This window comes from Giraffa tippelskirchi, chromosome X (genome assembly GCF_054371585.1).
Source record: "Giraffa tippelskirchi isolate mGirTip1 chromosome X, T2T-mGirTip1v1.2.pri, whole genome shotgun sequence".
Classification (NCBI taxonomy): Eukaryota; Metazoa; Chordata; class Mammalia; order Artiodactyla; family Giraffidae; genus Giraffa; species Giraffa tippelskirchi.
In genome coordinates, this window is record NC_137289.1 from 84,938,897 (window position 1) to 84,963,367 (window position 24,471).

Sequence of the window (24,471 nt, forward strand, 5' to 3'; positions counted from 1 at the left end):
CCAGATAATCACAATGGTGTGATCACTCACCTAGAGCCAGACATCCTGGAATGTGAAGTCAAGTGGGCCTTAGAAAGCATCACTATGAAGAAAGCTAGTGGAGGTGATGGAATTCCAGTTGAGCTATTTCAAATCCTCAAAGGTGATGCTGTGAAAGTGCTGCACTCGATATGCCAGCAACTCTGGAAAACTCAGCAGTGGCCACAGGACTGAAAAAGGTCAGTTTTCGTTCCAATCCCAAAGAAAGGCAATGCCAAAGAATGCTAAAACTACTACACAATTGCACTCATCTCACATGCTAGTAAAGTAATGCTCAAAATTCTCCAAGACAGGCTTCAGCAATACGTGAGCCGAGAAATTCTGGATGTTCAAGCTGGTTTTAGCAAAGGCAGAGGAACCAGAGATCAAATTGCCAATATCCGCTGGATCATCGAAAAAGCAAGAGAATTCCGGAAAAACATCTATTTCTGCTTTATTGACTATGCCAAAGCCTTTGACTGTGTGGGTCACAATAAACTGTGGAAAATTCTGAAAGAGATGGGAATACCAGACCATCTGACCTGCCTCTTGAGAAACCTGTATGCAGGTCAGGAAGCAACAGTTAGAACTGGACATGGAACAACAGACTGGTTCCAAATAGGAAAAGGAGTATGTCAAGGCTGGATATTGTCACCCTGCTTATTTACCTTATATGCAGAGTACATCATGAGAAACGCTGGGCTGGAAGAAACACAAGCTGGAATCAAGATTGCCGGGAGAAATATCAATAACCTCAGATATGCAGATGACACCACCCTTATGGCAGAAAGTGAAGAAGAACTAAAGAGCCTCTTGATGAAAGTGAAAGAGGAGAGTGAAAAAGTTGGCTTAAAGCTCAACATTCAGAAAACTAAGATCACGGCATCTGGTCCCATCACTTCATGGGAAATAGATGGGGAAACAGTGGAAACAGTGTCAGACTTTATTTTGGGGGGCTCCAAAATCACTGCTGATGGTGATTGCAGCCATGAAATTAAAAGACGCTTACTCCTTGGAAGGAAGGTTATGGCCACCCTAGATAGCATATTTAAAAGCAGAGGCATTACTTTGCCAACAAAAGTCCATCTAGTCAAGGCTATGGTTTTTCCAGTGGTCATGTACGGATGTGAGAGTTGGATGGTGAAGAAAGCTGAGCGCCGCAGAATTGATGCTTTTGAACTGTGGTGTTGGAGAAGACTCTTGAGAGTCCCTTGGACTGCAAGGAGATCCAATCAATCCATCCTAAAGGAGATCAATCCTGGGTGTTCATTGGAAGGACTGATGTTGAAGCTGAAACTCCAGTACTTTGGCCACCTCACGCGAAGAGTTGACTCATTGGAAAAGACCCTGATGCTGGGTAGGATTGGGGGCAGGAGGAGAAGGGGACGACAGAGGATGGGATGGTTGGATGGCATCACTGACTCAATGTACATGGGTTTAGGTAAACTCTGGGAGTTGGTGATGGACAGGGAGGCCTGGCGTGCTGCAATTCATGGGGTCGCAAAGAGTCAGACACGAGTGAGCGACTGAACTGATGTGAACTGATACAATATAACTTAAGAATATTTATTACTCATTTGACAATACTTCCCATGTAATTTAACATACCAAATGAATCTAATTAGCTTAATATTTCTCTTTGGGGTATTTCAGGGGCCCTTTGAAGTGTCCTGAAATTAGATAGATGTCAAAAGACTTCATTAAATTTTGATTTAGTAAATTTTATCAATAAATATCAAGAGGTTAAAACACTCATTCAGATAGAATCATAGGTCACCATGAAACAATATTTATTCACTTAGCTGAAGCTACAATAAAAGATTTCAAAGTCTAATACGGAGCAGATCACTTAAAAGTAAGGAACTTAAAATCTGTTATCAAAGGTAGTTCATCATCTTAAGAAAACTTGTACTATGCACAAAACTCTTTTTTTAGTGTCTACTTTCCACAAACCTTTCTCCCTTTCAGTAGCCATTACCTAATTTTCCCATCCAGTAACAAACACCTATAAGTCAGACCTACTACCTTTTTCCTTAATAAAATGTCCTTATCTCATTTACATTTCTTTCCTTAAAAGTTTCTTCATATTGAGTTACTTTCCTTGCTGACAAATTTTCAACAGATATAATAAGATCTTATTCAGCTTATATTAAACCTAGGCACAATACAAGTATTATACTTAATGTTGATACTATCAGTGCTTACTTTTCTTTAAACCAATTAAATTGGAGCTTATTACAAATAAACCTCAGCAATACTATCCAAAGACAAAGACATATACTGAGACATACATATGTCCAGCCAGACACGACAAGATATCCAGCTTTATTCTCTAACCTTAGTCATGAATCAGATATCACAGTATAAAACTCACTAGTTTATAAATAGCAGTTGGAACTTTTTTAAAAAATTAAGGCTTCATACTCCTTTTTTCCCCTTCAGTTTCAGAAATTAAAGATGATCTACATAAGATGTGATCCTGAGATTTGTCTACCATGAGATGTGTCTACATAAGATGTGATCCTCAGGGTACAGGAAGCAAAAATCAGGTTCTTTATATAGGACTTATCCCTTCAGAACTTATTATTTTCTTTCAAGCGAACTTTCTCTGTGGGTTGGAATGAAACTGGTTGGAAGCCAGTGTAACAAATGTTTGTGTGTAACTTGGACCAACCTACATTGTCTTTTTTCTAGAGTAGTCAAATCCACATCTAAGCCTTCTAAAAAGACAGAATTAAGTAAAGGATCATTTTTGATGGTTAGAGAATGACTCAGGCGTTAAGCCAGAATATTGCTTAAAAGTTTTTTTTTTTTTCCCCAAACCCTTCCTAACAATCCAGAATTGATTTGTTCAATTTTTGCTTGCACTGTTGAATCTCTGTCCATTCTACAGTTTTAGGAAAAAGCTCTGGGATACATTTGAATTATCTTTGAGATAATTCCTTACATTCACTTTGAGCCTGTGTTTCCAAATCCACTAAGGGATGTTTCCATCCTGCTTCCTCTATTCATTCCCTTACTTTGCTTTCAGAAACTAACAGCTGTAATTGCTGATATAGATCTGAAAACTTGGGCTTGTAGGACTGGATGGTTAACCTGAATTCCTTAGCAAATCCCAATGGATCCTGACTTGGATCAGGAAATTCCTTAGTTAAAGCTTTAAGTTCTCCTTAAGGGAGCTATAATTACTTCTGATTTTTTTTTTCAATCCTTCTATGCTTGAGCAAGGGGAGCAGCATGATGTGGAGGCATTGGAAAATTTGGAAGAGATAGCATCTGGCCAGTTAATTCAGATAGAAGAAGATACTTGGGGGGAGCAGAGGGAGAGACAGTCAGTAACAGAGTACCCACAGCCTTTTTTGTTCTGATACAGTTTCAAGGGAAGTTTCTAAATACCAAAGTAAGTATTCCATTCAGTCTGCTTGATCTTATGGCCAGCTTGTTTAACTGTGTATATCAATTTTGGAATATCAAAAGAACCCCAATTTGGCCATTTTAGGTTGAGATCTCCTTTAGTATAATTTCCCCAGTTAACTATGTATTTGCAAGTATGAGCTCTGTACATATTATACATGAATCTGGCTGGAGTGTTAGTCAGAGGTTGGCTCTCTGAAGCTCCTCATTTCTGTCTTTGAGAGATTCTATTTCCCATTTTTTGTTGAATTTGTCAGGGATAAAATTCACTACTGAAATTGTGTGATGGGCCTGTGTGCTGCTTGTGAGCTTAATTCTTCCAAGCTTCACCCCAGACTCATTTCAGCTCTTCTTATATGTCTTGGTTTCTTTCTTTAGCAGTTTAAGGCCACCATGAGTGCTCAGATTGCCAATTTTTATCAATGACCCCTGGTGAGCAAGTGTTTTAATTAATGAGTGGGTTTCCCTATGGAACCACTGCCCAGTATGAGGACATGGCCTCTACCACTTCTGTAAATTTCTCACTCACCTGAGAAAGCCATAACTGGCCAGGAGGACTGTTGTCCCTTTTCTTTGGAGCAAAGGTCTCATGTATTAATATTTTCCGTTTTATCCCCACAATTTCTATTAAGGCAGCCGAATTGAGGAAGTGTCAGGTTGGCCTTTTACCTAACCGCTCAGCCAAGACTGCTTAGTCTCCTACAACTGAGCAAACCCTGCTATCTTTCAACCAGGGCAATGGGCTGCTGCTGGTACCAAACCTCCACTTCCTCATAGAGTTCAGGCAAAGGAGAGAAGTCCACTCTGGGTCACATCACTGGTTGCCATGCAACTATTGATTTTAAAAAAAGCACATTGTGAGAGCTGTGAGTTGTTTCATGTTGGACAAAATGAGGACTGCGGTCTGGGAAAAAGCATCTCAGATAGCTCTGAGAAGGGCATCCCAGGTGGCAGTAGTGGTAAAGAATCTGCCTGCTAATGCAAGAGACGTAAGAGACACAGTTTTGATCCCCGGTCAGGAAGATCCCCTGGAGGAGGGCATGGGAACCCTGTCCAGTATTCTTGCCTGGAGAATCCCATGGACAGAGGAGCCTGGAGGGCTATAGTCCAAAGAGTCGCAAAGAGTTGGACACGACTAAGTGACTTAGCACGGGTTTGGTGGAGGCGGAATACATGCAACCTAGCATATATTTTCCCAGAAGATTTCTACCAGTCTTGTGAAGCTTTTTCCAGTCACAAGTAACAGTCATCATCATGAGGGATTTTAGTGCTTTTCTAAATATGAGGAGATACAAGAATTGGGCTCCTTAAATTGGCTCCTGAAAATATCTATCTGAAGACCTGTCCTGCCAGTTTTACCCCTGGTACAAAGTGCCTCATTTCTGCTTTCCACTCTGAATTCCTTTCAGGGGGTGTTGAAGGTCGGTGGCTTCAGTAGCACATGATTCCATCCTTGTAGAGGTAGATGGCAAGTGCCCATGGCCAGTGCCAATTTGTAGTTGACACATGATAAATTAGCTTTGCAGGTGGCACTAGTGGTAAAGAACACGCTTGCCACTGCAGAAGACACAAAAGACTCAGATTTGATCACTGGATTGGGAAGATCCCCTGGAGGAGGGCATAGCAACCCACTCTAGTATTCCTGCTTGGAGAATCCCACAGAGGGAGCCTGGCAGGCTACAGTCCATAGGGTCACAAAGAGATGGACACAACTGAAGGGACTTAGCATGCACACAGGCATGATACATTAAACTCTAAAATTCTAGGACATAGAGCTCATAAGATAAATTTCAGTTTCATTATAAATCGTTGATTAATATTTTAGTATCTTTTAGGTGACAGACCTATTCTTAGGGGAACTAAAAGCAACTGTCTTTCTCTTGCAAATCTCTACAAATACCAGAATGTAAACATCCAGTCCCATCACTTCATGGCAAATAGATGGGGAAACAATGGAAACAGTGACAGACTTTATTTTCTTGGGCTCCAAAATCACTGCAGATGGAGACTGCAGCCATGAAATTAAGACACTTGCTCCTTGAAAGAAAATCTATGACCAACCTAGACAGCATATTAAAAGGCAGAGACATTACTTTGTCAAGAAAGGTCTGTCTAGTCAAAGCTATTGTTTTTGTAGTAGACATGTATGGATGTGAGAGTTGGACCATAAAGCAAGCTGAGCACCGAAGAACTGATGCTTTTGAACTGTGGTGTTGGAGAAGACTCTTGAAAGGCCCTTGGACTGCAAGGAAATCAAGCAAGTCAATCCTAAAGGAAATCAGTCCTGAATATTCAGTGGAAGGACTGATGCTGAAACTGAAACTCCAATACTTTGGCCACCTGATGCAAAGAACTGACTCATTGGAAAAGACCCTGATGCTGGGAAACATTGAGGGCAGGAAAAGAGGATGATAGAGGATGAGATGGTAGGATGGCATCACTGATATGATGGACATGAATTTGAGTAGGCTCTGGGAATTGGTGATGGACAGGGAAGCCTGGCGTGTTACAGTCCATGGGGTCGCAAAGAATCAGACACGACTGAGTGACTGAACTGAACTGAAATACAGTCCACAAGGATGAGACTGAACCTAATTAGCTCAATCAGGCAAGACCAGAAATCAAAGGAAAAAATGACAAAGTTGTAGTTTTAAAATTCAAAACGCCGAGAATAACTCCCTTAGCCAAGCTTTACAAATAGCAAAGCGTTAGTCATCTGAGCAAACAGCTTTAATGTATTCTAACTGTACTTTGTAAACTAGTCAGTCTACATAGTAATACCTGATTCATAACTTAGTTTTTTTTTCTGTTTTTTTAAACTTTGTATTATTGAGGGAGTATAGCCGATTAACAGTGCTGTGCAGTGTCAGGTGAACAGCAAAGGGATTCAGCCACACATATATATGTATCCATTCTCCCCAAATCCCCCCTCCCATCCAGGCTGCCACCTAATACTGAGCAGAGTTCCATGTGCTATACAGTAGTTACTCGTTGATTATCCATTGAAAATATAGCATTGTGGACATGTCTATTGCAAACTCCCTATCTGTCCCTTCTGCCTGGCAGCCATAAGTTGATTCCCTAAGTCTGTGAGTCTGTTTCGGTTTTGTAAGTTCATTTGTATCGTTTCATTTTAGATTCTGCATATAAGGGATGTAAGATAATACTTCTCCTTCTCTCTCTGATATACTTCTTTCAGTATGACAATGTCTAGGCCCATCCATGTTGCTGTAAATGCCATTATTTCAGCTTTTTAATGGTTGAGTAATATTCCGCTGTATATATCTACCACATCTTTATCCATTCCTCTGTCAATGGGCATTTAGGTTACTTCTATGTTTTGGCTATTGTAAACACTGCTGTAATGAACATTGGGGTGCGTGTATCCTTTGGGAACAACAAGGCTGTATATTGTCACCCTGCTTATTTAACTGCTATGCAGAATACATCATGCGAAATGCCAGGTTGGATGAAATCACAAGCTGGAATAAGGATTGCAAGGAGAAATCCCAATAACCTCAGATATGCAGATGATATCACTGTCAATGCAGCATGTGAGAGGGACTAAAGAGCCTCTTGATGAGGGTGAAAGAGGAGAGTGAAAAAGCTGGCTTAAAACTCAACATTAAAATTTAAGTTCATGGCATCTGGTTCCATCTGATGGGCGGGGCCACACTCAGTAAATCTTTAATCAATTTTCTGTTGATGGGCTCGGCTGTATTCCCTTCCTGTTGTTTGGCCTGAGATTAGACTATGGTGGAGGTAATGAAGATAATGGTGACCTCCTTCAAAAGGTCCCTTGCACGCACTGCCACACTCAGTGTCCCTGACCCTGCAGCACTCCACCGCCGACCCACGCCTCCGCCAGAGAATCCTGGACACTCACAGTCAGGTCTGGGTCAGTCTCTTGTGGAGTCACTGCTCCTTTCGCTTGGGTTCTAGTTCACACAAAGTTTTGTTTGTGCCCTCCAAGAGTCTGTTTCCCGAGTCCTGTGTAAGTTCTGTAATCAAATCCCACTGGCCTCCAAAATCAAATCCTTTGGGAGTTCTCAGTCCCTTTGCCAGATCCCTCGGTTGGGAAATCTGTTCTGGGCCCTAGAGCTTTCTTAACAATGCAAGAATTTCTTTGGTATACTTGTTCTGCAGTTTGTGGGTCATCTGCTCAATGGCTCTTTGGCGGGGTTAATGGTGACCTCCTCCAAGAGAGCTTATGCCACAGGCTGTGTGACACAGGTAGCTGCACCAAGAGCCCCTGCCCATGTAGCAGGCCACTAACGACCTGAACCTCTGCAGAAGATGCAAACACAGGTCTGGCTCAGTCTCTGTGGGGTCTGTGAACAAGACCCAGATTGCCCCAAAGTCAGTCTCTCCCATCCGGAAGATTCCATAAGTCTCTTATCCTTATCCATCAGAGGGCAGAGAAAATGAAAATCATAATCACAGAAACCTAATCAAACTTATCACATGGACCATAGCCTTGTCTAACTCAGTGAAACTATGAGCCATGCTGTGTAGGGCCAGCCAAAATGGACGGGTCATGGTGGAGAGTTCAGACAAAGCGTGGTCCACTAGAGAAGGGAATGGCAAACTACTTCAGAATTCTTGCTTTGAGAACCCCATGAACCGTATAAAAAGGCAAAAATATAGGACACTGAAAGGTGAACTCCCCAGGTTGGTAGGTGCCCAATATGTTACTTGAGATCAGTGGAGAACTAACTCCAGAAAGAATGAAGAGACAGAACCAAAGCAAAAACAACTCCCAGTTGTAGATGTGACTGGTGATGGAAGTAAAGTCCAATGCTATAAAGAGCAATATTGTGTTCAATTCAGTTCAGTTCAGTCGCTCAGTCGTGTCCAACTCTTTGTGACCCCATAAACCGCAGCACGGCAGGCTTCCCTGTCCATCACCAACTCCCAGAGTCCACCCAAACCCATGTCCACAGAGTCGGTAATGCCATCCAACCATCTCATCCTCTGTTGTCCCCTTCTCTTCCTGCCTTCGATCTTTCCCAGCATCAGGGTCTTTTCAAATGAGTCAGCTCTTCGAATCAGGTGGCCAAAGTACCACACAGTCAGCAAACACAAGACCGGGAACTGACTGTGGCTCAGATCATGAACTCCTTATTGCCAAATTCAGACTGAAATTGAAGAAAGTGGGGAAAACTACTAGGCCATTCAGGTATGACCTAAGTCAAATCCCCTATGACTATACAGTGGAAGTGAGAAATAGATTTAAGGGACTAGATCTGATAGACAGAGTGCCTGATGAACTATGGACAGAGGTTCGTGACATTGTATAGGAGACAGGAATCAAGACCATCCTCAAGAAAAAGAAATGTAAAAAGAAAAATGTCTGTCTGAGGAGGCCTTCCAAATAGCTGTGAAAAGAAGAGGAGCAAAAAGCAAAGGAGAAAAGGAACGATATACCCATTTGAACGCAGAGTTCCAAAGAATAGCAAGGAAAGATAAGAAAGCCTTCCTCAGTGATCAATGCAAAGAAATAGAGGAAAACAATAGAATGGGAAACACTAGATATCTCTTCAAGAAACTTAGAGATACCAAGGGAATATTTCATGCAAAGATGCGCTCAATAAAGGACAGAAATGGTAGGGACCTAACAGAAGCAGAAGATATTAAGAAGAGGTGGCAAGAATACACAGAAGAACTGTACAAAAAAAGATCCACACGACCCAGATAATCATGATGGTGTGATCACTCACCTAGAGCCAGACATCCTGGAATGTGAAGTCAAGTGGGCCTTAGGAAGCATCACTACAAACAAAGCTAGTGGAGGTGATGGAATTCCAGTTGAGCTATTTCAAATCCTGAAAGACGATGCTGTGAAAGTGCTGCATTCAATATGTCAGCAAATTTGGAAAACTCAGCAGCGGCCAGAGGACTGGAAAAGGTCAGTTTTCATTCCAATTCCAAAGAAAGGAAATGCCAAAGAATGCTCAAACTACCGCACTATTGCACTCATCTCACATGCTAGTAAAGTAATGCTCAAAATTCTCTAAGCCAGGCTTCAGCAATACGTGAATCGTGAACTTCCAGATATTCAAGCTGGCTTTAGAAAAGGCAGAGGAACCAGAGATCAAATTGCCAACATCTGCTGGATCATCAAAAAAGCAAGAGAGTTCCAGAAAAACATCTACTTCTGCTTTATTGATTACGCCAAAGCCTTTGACTGTGTAGATCACAACAAACTGCAAAATTCTTCAAGAGATGTGAATACCAGACCACTTTATCTACCTCTTGAGAAATCTGTATGCAGGTCAAGAAGCAATAGTTAGAACTGGACATGGAACAACAGACTGGTTCCACATTGGGAAAGGAGTCCGTCAAGGCTCTATATTGTCACCTTGTTTATTTAACTTATATACAGAGTACATCATGTGAAATGCCTGCTCGATGAAGCACAAGCTGGACCGGAATCTAGATTACCAGGAGAAATATCAATAACCTCAGATAGGCAGATGATACCACCCTTATGACAGAAATTGAAGAGGAACTGAAGAGCCTCTTGATGAAAGTGAAAGAGGAGAGTGAAAAAGCTGGCCTAAAACTCAACATTCAAAAAATGAAGATCATGACATCTGGTCCCACCACTTCATGGCAAATAGATGAGGAAACGATGGAAACTGTGACAGACTTTATTTTTGCGCACTCCAGAATCACTGCAGATGCTGACTGCAGCCATGAAATTAAAAGATGTTTGCTTCTTGAAAGAAAAGGTATGACCAATCTAGACAGTATGTTAAAAAACAGAGACATTTTTTGCCGACAATGGTCGGTCTAATCAAAGCTATGGTTTTTCCAGTAGTCATGTATGGATGTGAGAGTTGGACCATAAAGAAGGCTGAACGCCGAAGGATTGATGCTATTGAACTGTGGTGTTGGAGAAGCAGCCTGAGAATCCCTTCGACTGCAAAGAGATCAAACCAGTCCATCCTAAAGGATATCAGTCCTGAATATTCATTGGCAGAACTGTTGCTGAAGCTGAAACTCCAGTACTTTGATCACCTGATACTAACAACTGACTCATTGGAAAAGACCCTGACGCTGGTAAATACTGAAGGCAAAGGGAGAAGGGGGCAGCCAAGATTGAGATGGTTAGATAGCATCACCAACTGAATAGACATGAATTTGAGCAAACTCCCAGAGATAGTGAAGGACTGGGAAGGCTGATATGGTGAGTCCATGGGGTCGCAAAGAGTTAGACATGATATAGCGACTGAAGAAGCACAAATCCTTTCAAATCATGTTTTTCTTTGGATATATGCCCAGGAGTGGGATTCCAGGATCATACGTTAGCTCTATTTTTAGTTTTTTAAGGAACCTTTGTACTGTTCTTTATAGGGGCTTTACCTTTGCACCAACAGGGCAGGAGGTTTCTCTTCTCTCCACACCCTCTCCAGTATTTATTGTTTGTTGATTTTTTAATGACAACCTTTGTGGCTGGTGTGAGATGATATCTCATTGTATTAGGTTGGTGCAAAAGTAATAGCAGTTTCAGGCTCTGAATTTAAATCATTATAACTAGGCTCAAACACATCTTTATTAATCAAAATAGGAATCATTACAATCAACACATTTTTGCCAATGAGAAATAAGTTTGTTTATTCTTGCAGCAAAAAAAAAAAAAAAAAATCCATGCTTCAAAATTGATTGAACTCTTGGAAAACATTTTCTGTGATTTTAGAGCCCAAGAAGAGGAAATCTGTCACTACTTCCACATTTTCCCCCTCCAATTGCCATGAAGTAATGGAGCTGGATGCCATGATCTTAACTTTTTTAATATTTAGTTTTAAGCCAGCTCTTTCACCCTTCTTCACCCTCATCAAGAGGCTCTTCAGTTCCTCTTTGCTTTCTGCCATTAAAGTTGTATCACTCGCATATATGAGGTTGATGTTTCTCCAACCTATCGTGATTCCAGCTTGTAATTCATCCAGCCTGGCATTTCTCATGATGTGCTCAGTGTATAGGTTAAACAAACAGCATGACAGCAGACAGCCCTGTCGTATTCCTTTCTAGATCTTGAACCAATCAGTTGTTCCATACAGGGTTCTAACTGTTGCTTCTTGACCCATATACAGGTTTAAACTATATATCCACATGTGAAAGACTGAAACTGGACCCTTTCTTATACTTTTCACAAAAAACAAGTCAAAATGGATTATACACTTGGATTATAGATATATGACTTGAAAGTAATAAAAGCACTGAGGGAAATTTATAGAAATAACTGCTATATATACAAAGAAGAAAAATCTCAAATAAACAACATAAGCTTTACCCTCAAGGAACTAGAAAGAAAGAACGAAGCCCAATGTTAGCAGAATGAAGAAAATAATGAAGACTAGAGTAGAAATAAATGAAATTGAGAATATTTAAAAATATTAGAAATGGACAAAACTGAGTTTTTTCTAAAAAATATAAACCGCATCAAAAGATCATTAGCATTGCTAAGAAAACAAAAAGACACAAATAAAACCAGAAATGGAAGTGAAAACATCAAATAAATGCTTCAGAAATAAAAAGGATCAAAAGGGACTATTATGAACAATTATATGCCAACAAACTGACAACCTAGAAGAAATAAATTCCTTGTTGTTCAGTTGCTAAGTCATGTCTGACTCTTTGCGACCCCATGAACTGCAGCACGCCAGGCTTCCCTGTCCTTCACTATCTCCTGGAGTTTGCTGAAACTCATGTCCATTGAGTTGGTGATGCCTTCCAACCATCTTATCCTCTGTCGCCCCCTCCTGCCCTCAATCTTTCCCAGCATCAGGGCCTTTTCCAATGAGTCAGCTCTTCACATCAGATGGCCAAATATTTGAGCTTCAGCATCAGTCCAGAAACACACAACATACCAAGATTGAATCATGAAGAACCAGAAAGCCTGAATGGACCAATAACAATTTAGAGAGTTTGAATCAATAGTCAGAAAATTGTCAATAAAGAAAAATCTAAGACCAAATAGCTTCACAGGTGAATTATGCTAAACACTTAAAAAGAGTTGATATCAATCCTTCCTAAACATTTCCAAAAAATGAAAGAATGGAAACACTTCCAAAACGAACCCAGCATTACCATGATACCAAAACCAGAGATGCCACAAGAAAACTAGAGGCCAATGTTGCTGTTGCACATGGATGCAAAAATCTTCAACAAAATATTAGCTAATTGATTTTAACAGCATATTGAAAGGATTATATATCATGACCTGTTGGGGAGCATTTAAGAGGAGGCTTCCTGTGTGCTGTTTTTGATCTGTCATGAACACTCTGTTCCTTATTAATTCCTGAATATTCAGGAATGAGAGGAGTAGCAAGCTGCTCCCAAGACTGAGGAATGCACGCATTTCCTTCATTAGCTTTTCCATACTCAGAAAAGTAACTATTTACGACCCTCTTCCTTTTTGATATGGATCACATGGTAAAAGTGATTATTTCCTCTTTGATATGGATTGTCTTCTAGCCTTATGTTTCCTTGGTAATTTGTAAGTCTGGTCTTTTGATCTTTATCTTTGCTGAAAAAGCTACCTTGTAAGACAGTATATATACTCACACTATATTGAATAAAGTACCCTTGTTCCATCAGAGCTTGGGTCCCCATGTCTTTCTTTCTCTCTCTCTTTCTCTCAGGCTAATTCTCTGAGGCATGAAAGCCCGCTGAGCTCACTTTCTTGCCCGGGCTTTGAAGACCTCCTCTAGAGGGCGCCCTGTGCCTTCATGAAGCAGTGCAAGCCTTGTGTCAAAGGCTTTATTGGCTCTCTGCGTAAACCAGGGAATATCAGCCTCTTTCTCTCTTTTACTTTCTTATCGTCGACTCTGGACTGCCAGGTTCCAGTCCATTAAAGGACCTCAACAATGACCAAACTGGGTGCCTGGATGGTTTGACATACACAAATCAGTGTGATACACCTCACTGACAGAATGAAGGATAACAATCACATTATCAACTGGATAGATGTAGAAAAAGCATTTGACAAAATTTCAACACCCTTTCATGATAAAAACTCTCCAAGAAATTAGGTATGGGAGGAACTTACTTCAAAGAATATAGGTCATATATTAAAATCCCACAGCTAGAATCATATTAATTGAATAAAATGAAATCCCTTGCTCTAAAATCTGGAATAAGGAAAGAATGCTCAGCTCATCACATCCATTCAATACTAGAAGTTCTAGCCAGAGCAATTTTTTTTTAAAGACATAATTTGAAGAGGAAATAAACAATTTCATTTACAATAGCATCAAAAAGTATAAAATACTTAGAAGTAAACTTAACCAAGGAAGTGAAAGACTTCTACACTAAAAATTGTAAAGCACAGATGAAAAAAATTAAAGCAGACACAAATAAATGGAAAAACACCATGTTCATAAATTGAGAAAATTGTATTATTAAAATACTCACTCTTACCCAAAGTGATGTACATTTTCATTGCAATCTCTATCATATCCAAATGATATTTTTTACAGAGATAGAAAAATTAATCCTAAAGTTCATATAGAAGTATAAGACCCCAAATAGCCAAAGCAATTTTGAATTTTGAGCAAGACCAAAGGCAGATGCATCACACTTCCTGATTTCAAAACATATTACAAAGCTACAGTAATCAAAACAGTATAGGTCTGATATATATGGGATTCCCCAGTGGCTAAGAATCTGCCTGCAGTGCCGGAGATATGGCAGGAGCTGTGGGTTCAATTCCTGGATATTGCGAAGATATACACACACACACACACACACACACATATATATATGTATATATATAAACAGAACAGAGAGCCCAGAAATACAGAAATAAATACATGCAATTACTGGATCACTTACAATCAATCCTTGGATATCAGGAAGATACCTTGGAGATTATATATATATATATACACACACACACACACCAGAGAGCCCAGAAATAAATACATGTAATTACAGTCAACTGATCTTCAGCAAGGGTGACAAAAATACACAAAGGAGAAGGAATATTATTTTCAATAAACGGCAGTGGGAAACCTGAATATTCACATGTAAAATAATTTAATTGTACCCTCACCTTTTACCATAAACAAAAATCAACTGATAATGGATTAAAGAGTTAAATATAAGACTTGAAACTATAGGAATTCTATAAGAAAACATAGGAGGAAATATTGACATTGGCCTTGTCAAAAATTTCTTGTATATGTCACCAACATCACAGGCAACAAAAGCAAAAATAGACAAGTAGAATCACATAAAACTAAAACAGTGCTTCACATCAAAGGAAACAACCAACAAAATGAATAGGCAAATTATGTAATGGGAGAATATGAATATTTTAAAACAATACATCTGATAAAACTAATATCTAAAATATATAAGGAACTCCTAGAACTCAGTAGAGGAGAAAACCTGATTTAAAAAGATGCAAAGGACATGAACTGACATTTCTCCAAAGAAGACATGCAAATGTTCAATAGGTCTATGAAAAGGTGCTCATCACCAGTAATTAGTAGGCAATGAAAATCAAAACTACAATAAGATATCACCTCACATCTGTTAAGATAGCTATTATCAATTAACATAAAATATAAGAAATGATAGTGAAGATATGGAGAAAACAGAACTCTTGTATACTTTCAGTGGGATTGCAAATTGGTATAGCCACTATGGACAACAGTAAAGAGCATCCTCAAAAAGTAAAAATAGATCCAGATTCCATTTCTGGGTATATATCCAAAGTAATTAAATTTCGGGACTCAAAGAGATATCTGCCCTCTCAAGTTCATTACAGCATTATTCATAATAGTTCAGACATGGAAGCAATCTAACTGTCCACAAATAGATTAATTAAGAAAAGTATGGGAGGGGCAGTCCTGAGATGGCAGAGGAATAGGATGGGGAGACCATTTACTCCCCCACAAATTCATCAATAGATCATTTGAATGTTGAGCAACTTCCACAAAACAACTTCTGAATGCTGGCAGAGGACACCAGGCACCCAGAAAGGCAGCCCAAACTCTTTGAAAGGAGGTAGGATAAAATATAAGAGACAAAAACAGAGAAAGAAGATTTAGGGATGGAGACCCATCCTGGGGAGGGAGTCGTGGAGGAGAAGTCTCCACACAGTAGGAAACCCTCTCACAGGCGGGTCTGTGGGGAGTTTGGGAATCTCAGAGGGCAACATAACTGGGAGAGGAAAAAAAAAAACCCACTGAATATGCACCTGACCACAACTGCCACTGGAGAAGTAGCCCAGACACTCATGTCCACCACCAGCAAGAGGGGGCTGGGCAGGGAGGCCCAGGCTGCATCATTGGTCCTTAGGTTAAGGACCCGGCCTGAATGCCCTGAGGACAATCTGAGGGAGCTAACGTGAGATAGCATCCCAAACCTTGGGATTGCCAGAGAGACAGAAAAAAAAGAACTTTCTCAAGAAAGGCTCTAACATGCAGCCTAGTGTGCTCACAGAACAAAGGATTGAGAGAATACCAAAGGAGAGCTAGCCAGCTACGTATAGGCCCCTGCCCCCAGGCAGGCAGGAGACAGCCAGAACCAGAAGGCAAGGGGCTGCTGCAATCTCGGCCCCAGAGACAGCATCTTCCACCAAACTGTGAGCAGGCTTCCGGTTTTGAAACACATCTTCCTGGGATCCTGACGTTGCCATCTGCCAGGAGTGTCGCAGCCTGAGATCAGCTCCCCAGAGGAGACACATGGCACACCTGAGACGGTGCTCTCAAGGCGCACCAGGGAAACCGAGCAGCCAGGACCAGAGAGGTGATTAAGATGCATGGCCCACCTGCTTGCCAAGCACCCGGTCGCCTGAGCTGCTCAAACCTGGGAAGGGCACAAAGCACAGAGCCCAACCAGGTCTGTGTTCTTGCGGAGTACCTGAGAACCTGAGCAGTTTAGACCTGGGAAGTGCATGAAACGCAGGGTCCACTCGGAACAGTGCCTTGCAGAGCACCCTGAAGCCTGAGCAGTGTAGACTTGGGAAGCACATGCCACTTTGGGCCGTGGTAAACCCAGTGTGGTCCATACACTGTGAGTACTCCTCATACATGCCAGTGATATTTGTTTGCAGTGTTCCTCTCTCCCCACAAAACAACTAAACAAGTGAACCTAAACAAGTGGTTACCTTTGCCCCCTTGTGTCAGGGTAGAAATTAGACATTGAAGAGACATGCAAACAGAGGAAGCCAAAATAAACAAAAAAGAGGGAACTGGAATGGAAGTGACAGGTGAAACAGATTAAAACCCTGCAGTTAATATTGACTGCATTGGAGGGGGCCTGCAGACCTTGAGAACACGTACAAGCTGGAACAATGAACTATCTGAAACTGAACTGACCCCATACTGCCCACAACAGCTCCAGAGAAATTCCTAGATATATTTTTACTATTATCACTTTTTAATTAAAAAAAAATTCAGTTCTTTATTATAATTTTCATTTTTATAACCTACTATTATCTTGCAAAAAAAGAGACCCTATTTTTAAAGCTAATTTCATATATATTTTTTTTAATAATTTTTGTTATTGATTTTGTTTTGTATTTTTTATATTGTATTTTGAGAGTCTAGCCTCTATTCTAGACGTTTAATCCTTGCTTTTTGGTATTTGTTATCAATTTAGTACATTTAAGAATCTAATCTTCAGTATCCATTTTCACTTATGGATTTGATTACTGGCCTGATTGCTCTCTCCACTTTTGACTCTCCCTTTCTTTCCAGGTCATGTCTATTTCCTTCCTCCCCCATCTCTTCTCTACTTAACTCTGTAAATCTCTCTGGGTATTCTGGGCTGTGGAGAACACTTCAGTTCAGTTTAGTCGCTCAGTTGTGTCCAATTCTCCACCGTGCAGACACCACGGACTGCAACATGCCAGACTTCCCTGTCTATCACTAACTCCTGGAGCTTGCTCAAACTCATGTCCATCGAGTTGGTGAAGCCATCCACCCATCTCACCCTCTGTCGTCCCCTTCTCCTCCTGCCTTCAATCTTTCCTAACATCAGGGTCTTTTCCAATGAGTCAGCTCTTCGCATCAGGTGGCCAAAGTATTGGAGTTTCAGCTTCAGCATCAGCCCTTCCAATGAATATTCAGGACTGATTTCTTTTAGGATGGACTGGTTTGCTCTCCTTGCAGTCCAAGTGACTCTCAAGAGTCTTCTCCAACACCACAGTTCAAAAGCATCAGTTCTTCGGTGCTCAGCTTTCCTTATAGTCCAACTCTCGTATCCATACGTGACTACTGGAAAAACCATACCCTTGACTAGATGGACCTTTGGAAAGGGAAAACATGTACACCCATGGTGGATTCATGTCAATATATGGCAAAACAAATACAATATTGTAAAGTTAAAAAATAGATAAACAAACTAATAAAAAAATTCAATATAAAAAAGATATATGTAACACAGAATTTGCCATTTAACCATTTTTAAGTGTATAGTTCAATGTCACTGATTAATTATAATGTTGTATAGCCATCATCATTAATCTATTAAATCAGTTTATCTATTTCCACAAAAAAAAAAGAAAGAAAACACAGACAAGGTTTATAAACTCAAACCCAAAACAACAAAGTGCACCCAACATAGGAGCACTGCAACATGTAAGGCAAATGCTAACAAGTATGAAAGGGGAAATTAACATTAACACAATAATACTGGGAGACTTTAATACCCCATGGACACCTATGGATAGATCAACCAAACTGAAAATTAGCAAGGAAACACAAACTTTGAATGATATAATGGACCACTTAGACCTAATTGATATCTATAGGAAATTTCACCCCCAAACAATGAATTTCACCGTTTTGCTCAAGTGCACACAGAACATTCTCCAGGATCTTAGGCCATAGATCTAGCCTTGGTAAATTCAAAAAATTGAAAGCATTTCAAGCTTCTTTTCTGATCACAATGCAGTAAGATTAGATGTCAACTAGGGAAAAAACTATTGAAAATACAAACATATGGAGGCTAACCAACACGCTTCTGAATAACCAACAAATCAGAGAAGAAATCAAAACAGAAATCAAAATATGCATATAAACAAATGAAAATGAAAACATGACAACCCAAAACCTATGGGATTCAGTAAAAGCACTGCTAAGGGGAAGGTTCATAGCAATACAAGCTTACCTGAAGAAACAAGAGAAAAATCAAATAAATAATCTAACTTTGCATCTAAAGCAACTAGAAAAAGAAGAAATGAGGAACCCCAGGGTTAGTAGAAGAAAACAAATCATAAAAATTAGGGCGTACATATGACCCAGCAATCCCACTGCTGGGCATACACACTGAGGAAACCAGAATGGAAAGAGACATGTGTACCCCCAATGTTCATTGCAGCACTCTTTACAATGGCTAGCACATGGAAGCAACCTAGATGTCCATCAGCAAATGAATGGATAAGAAATCTGTGATACATATACACAATGGAATATTACTCAGCTATTAAAAAGAATGCATTTGAATCAGTTCTAATGAGGTGGATGAAACTGGAACCTATTATACAGAGTGAAGTAAGTCAGAAAGAAAATCACCAGTAAGTATACTAATGCATGTATATGGAATTTAGAAAGATGGTAATGATGACCCTATATGTGAGACAGCAAAAGAGACACAGATATAAAGAACAGACTTTGGACTCTGTGGGAGAAGGTGAAGGTGGGATTATCTGAGAGAATAGCATTGAAACATGTATATTACCTTATGTGAAATAGATCACCAGTCCCGGTGCGATGCATCAGATAGGGTGCTCAGGGCCGGTGCACTGGGACATCCCTGAGGGATGGGATGGGGAGGGAGGTGGAAGGGGGGTTCAGGATGGGGGACACATGTACACCCATGGCTGATTCATGTGAATGTATGGCAAAAGCCACTACAATATTGTAAAGTAATTAGCCTCCAATTAAAATAAATTAATCAATTTTAAAAAAGGAACACATTTCAATGAGTTCTAACGAGGTGAATGAAACTGGAGCCTATTATACAGAGTGAAGTAAGTCAGAAAGAAAAACACCAATACAATATAATAACGCATGTATACGGAGTTTAGAAAGATGGTAACGATGTCCGTATATGCGAGATAGCAAAAGAGACACAGATATAAAGAACAGACTTTTGGACTCTGTGGGAGAAAGTGAGGGTGGGATGACTTGAGAGAATAGCATTGAAACATGCATATTACCACATTTGAAATAGATCACCAGTCCAAGTTCGATGCATGAAACACGGCACTCAAAGCCAGTGCACTAGGACAACCTTGAAGGAGGGGATGGGAAAGGAGGTAGGAGGGGGTTTCAGGATGGGGGACACGTACACCCATGGCTGATTCATGTGAATGTATGGCAAAAACCACTACAATATTGTAAAGTAATAAGTCTCCAATTAAAATTTAAGAACAGAGAAAAACAAATTTGGTATATTAATGCATACATATGGAATCTAGAAACAAGGTACTGATGAACCTATCTGCAGGGTAGCAAAGGTGACGCAGATGTAGACTTGTGGACAGAGCAGGGGAAGGAAAGGGTGGGATGAATTGAAAGAGTAGGAGTGAAACATATATATTACCATATGTAAAACAGATAGCTAGCGGAATGCTGTTATATAGTACTGGGAGCTCAGATGGGTGCTCTGTGACAACCTAGAGGAGTGGGATGGTGTGAGAGGTGGGAGGAAGGTTCTAGGGGGAGGAGATATACGTATACCTATGGCTGATTCATTTTGATATATGGCAGAAACCAACACAATATTGTCAACCAATTATCCTCCAATTAAAAATAAACAAATAGGGACTTCCCTGGTGGTCCAGAGGTAAAGACTGTGCTCCCAATGCAGGGGGCCCAAGTTCAATCCCTGGTCAAGGAACTAAATCCCACGTGCTGCAACTAAGGGTTCACATGCCACAACTAAAGATTCTGCATGTCCAAATGAAGATCAAAGATACTGCATGCTGCAACTAAGACCCATTTCAGCCAAATAATTAAAATAAATAAATAAATATGATTTTTATAAGTTTCAGCAAAGAGCCTATTTGATCAGTTATAGTTATATAAATTATTAGGCCAAGTTTACTGAAACCAGACTTGTTTATTTGCCAGAATTTAGTTTTAATTTGGATATATTTGGTAGAAATGAGAGAAATTTTAGAGAGAAAAAGATTATGTTTCAATGAATATTAAATACCAGTTACACTAATGGAGGTCTGTATTTACTGACTCATTTCACAGATGGTTCTTTGATGTTATGCTTTAAGTTAATTAAATTATTTAAAGGACATTCTAAGTTTTGTTTCTGAAGCTTATCTCAGTAATCTCTGGATGAAGATCAGATGCCCCATGACCTGCATGCAGGGGATTATGTATACTGGAAAAGACACAATTTAAAGGACTGTCTCCAACCTGGATGAAAGGACTTTTTATCATGTACTCTTAACTAGCTCATGCACAGTAAAATAAGGGAAATTGACTCTTGGATTAATTCCCACTTGTAAATGCCCCTGCACCAGACTGGTCTATAAAGAGGACTGAAGACTTCAAACTCACCTTAAAACAATAATCAAAGGAAACCACATCTAAAACAGGCCAAGAAGAAGACAACATCAGAAAATAGCTTACCCAAGATGCTGGACCTGATTCATATGATCATTTAGTTTATAATGTTTTCTTGACTTCTTGGACATTTGCATATAGATCAAGTGGTTTCTATCATGGACGCAATCCTATGCTAATTTTAAAAATCAATCCAATTGCTGGGTTCTGGCCAATTACCTGTATGTAATACATACCTGCTCTGACCCTGGCCATAAATATGACTAAGTTACTCAAGCTCAATCAGAGCAACAAGCAAAAATTTAGCCAAGGAATAAACCTTGCCACAATTATGGGATGGATTTATGTGGTTAACACCAGGCTGTGGTCATTTAAGTTTTAAGGCTCTCCTTTATCTGGGAACAATCAAATTATACTGAGGATAACCAGCCTAGTAACATTAGAAATTGGGCTGGGATCCTTATGAACAATGCCAATGTATAATTTCCCTGAAAGATAAAGATTGGTACAGAATAGACAAAGTTAGATGATCTGAGAATATACTGGGCTACACTTGGCCACCTGATGTGAAGAGCCAACTCATTGGAAAAGACCCTGATGCTGGAAAAGATTGAAGGCAGGAGGAGAAGGGGAAGACAGAGGACGACATGGTTGGATGGCATCACCGATTCAATGGACATGAGTTTGAGCAAACTCTGGGAGATAGTGAAGGACAGGGAAGCCTGGCGTACTGTAGTCCAAGGGGTTGCAAACAGTCAGACATGACTGAGCAACTGAATAACACCTAATGGAAGTTCTTGGCTTAATTCTTACTTATGACTTTAATAATACTGCTAGCTATGTTATTTATACTTTGCCAGTTTTATAAGATTGCTGTTTCTTATATTACCAAATGTGTGACAGAGCCTCCTACAAAAATAGCTTTATATTAGATCAATGATTGTAAAAGTATAACTCTAGATATGGATGCAACAAGAGGGAATTTTTCCTGGACCATAACAAACTGAGTAAGACAGGTTGGCCCAGAACCCTTTGATTACTGTTGATAAGACCTAGTCCAGTAATAGCATAATGAGCAGACTATCAGCAAAACCTTCACCAAACATAGGAATGAGATTTCCTAGGACCATGGGATTGAAATGGTCATGAAATGTCTCCCAAAGTATGGTCAAATTTAGGAACAAGAGGGGGCCCTGTCAACTACAAATTGGCACTTGCCATGGGTACTTGCCACCTGCCTCTACAAGGATTAAATCATGTGCTGCTATAGCTGCTGATCTTCAACACCCACTGAAAGGAGTTCATTGTGTAGAGTAGAAATGAGGCACTTTGTGTTCAAGGAAAAACTGGCAGGACAGATTTTCACTTAGATATTTTCAGGAACTGATTTTATGAACCCAATTCTTGTATCTCCGCATATATAGAGAAGCACTAAAATCCTTCATGGAGATGACTATTCCTCATGACTAGCAAAAGCTTCATGAGATTGGTAGAAACCTTCTGGAGAAATATGTGCTTAGTTGCATGTATTCTCCCTTTACCAAAATCACATATATACTGATCTTTCCTCCCTGGCTCTTTGGAACAGTTTCTTAGAGCTATCGGAGTTGTTGTCTCCCAGGCTGCAGTCCTCATCTTGCTCCAAATAAAATTTAACTCACAACTTTTATGTTGTGCATTTTTTTAGTTGACACATGCCCTCAAAGGTTTATATAAGGCATTCAGCAAAGACCTTCTTTCTGAGATAATAAATTAAACCCACAACAAAATCACTATTTTTATTTGTATTAGCCCTTGAATGTTAGTTTCCAGTTTTTATTTATTTGTATGGCTCAGGTAACCCTATTGTTTTTCTTTAATATTTACTGAGGTACAGATTTATATGCTTTGTTTATAATACCACACAGGGGACGAATTCCCCAGTGAAACATGCCTATTCCACAATATAATTAAACAAAAGAGATCTAATCATCTTATTTAAGGTGCATTCAAGTATACCAATTTTATACACTTTCATCTCAATTCTGTCAACTTTTATATCATTAACTTTACTCTGCATTAGGATCATATCAACAAGCTTTGATCTTACAGGAGGAGTTTTAAGACTTTTCTTTTCCTTCATTTCATTTCCTGTCCATTTTACCCACTTTTATATAAAAGGCTCCAGGATCCCCACAGGGTTGTTGAGCCAAGGAATTCAGGCTCTTTGACCTAATTGTCACCCAAATAATTGCTGGTCAGGCATCTCAGTGTAAATTTTTTCAGCCTCTTAAATATTTTAAAACTGGGATAAATAGAATGCTCTTGTCTAGCTTTCAATGCTAGAGACTAGTAGGGAGTCCCTTTTGGCCCATTTAACTTTAAGTAGTGTAGTAGTATTAAAACCTGTTTAAATCACATAAATGTCCATTTTGTTTGTCTCATTTTAAATAACCATCTAAAGATTTCATTATTCACTTGAGATAATTCTTTAAAAATTTCTACCTTGATCACGTGTACCACAATGTTCATCGCAGCACTGTTTAAAATAGCCAGGACATGGAAGCAACCTATATGTCCATTGGTAGACAAATGGATAAGAAAGCTGTGGTACATACACACAATGGAATATTACTCAGCTATTAAAAAGAATGCATTTGAATCAATTCTAATGAGGTGGATGAAACTGGAGCCTATTATACACAGCAAAGTAAGTCAGAAAGAAAAACACCAATACAGTATATTAACGCATATATATGGAATTTAAAAAGATAGTAACAATGACCCTATGTGTGAGACAGCAAAAGAGACATAGATGTAAAGAACAGACTTTTGGACTCTGTGGGAGAAGGCAAGGGTGGGATGATTTGAGAGAATAGCATTGAAACATGTATATTATTATATGTGAAATAGATCGCCAGTCCAGGTTTGATGCATGAGACAGGGTGCTCAGGGTGGTGCACTGGGATGACCCTGAGGGATGGGATGGGCAGGGAGGTGGGAGGGAGGGTCAGGATGGGGAACACATGTACACCCATGGCTGATTCATGTGGATGTATGGCAAAAACCACCACAATATTGTAAAGTAATTAACCTCCAACTAAAATAAATTTTTTAAAAAAAGAAAAAATTTCTACCTTGTTGGAAATGGTATCTAGACTTTCCTTACAAGTTTTTCCTGTTAACATTAACTATTCTAATACTCTTATAAGCATCTGTAAGACCCACTGAGGGGAAGCAAAGACCACAAACGAAGCTTCTCAAGCCAGTTTTTCTTACTTGTTTTAAACTAAAGAATTTCTTAGGTTAATCATTAGATATATTTTTTCAATGTGTAATTTGATTTTTGTTTTTATAGGTACCAATAAAACAGCTGTTTATAATGAGAGTGCTCTAGATTCACTGATTTGTTAGTGTTGCCAACATTTGTCCATTAATAAAACCATTATATATATATAATATATATAGTGGTTCAAACCACTAAGACACAAGAGGTTTCTTCATAAGAGAGTGG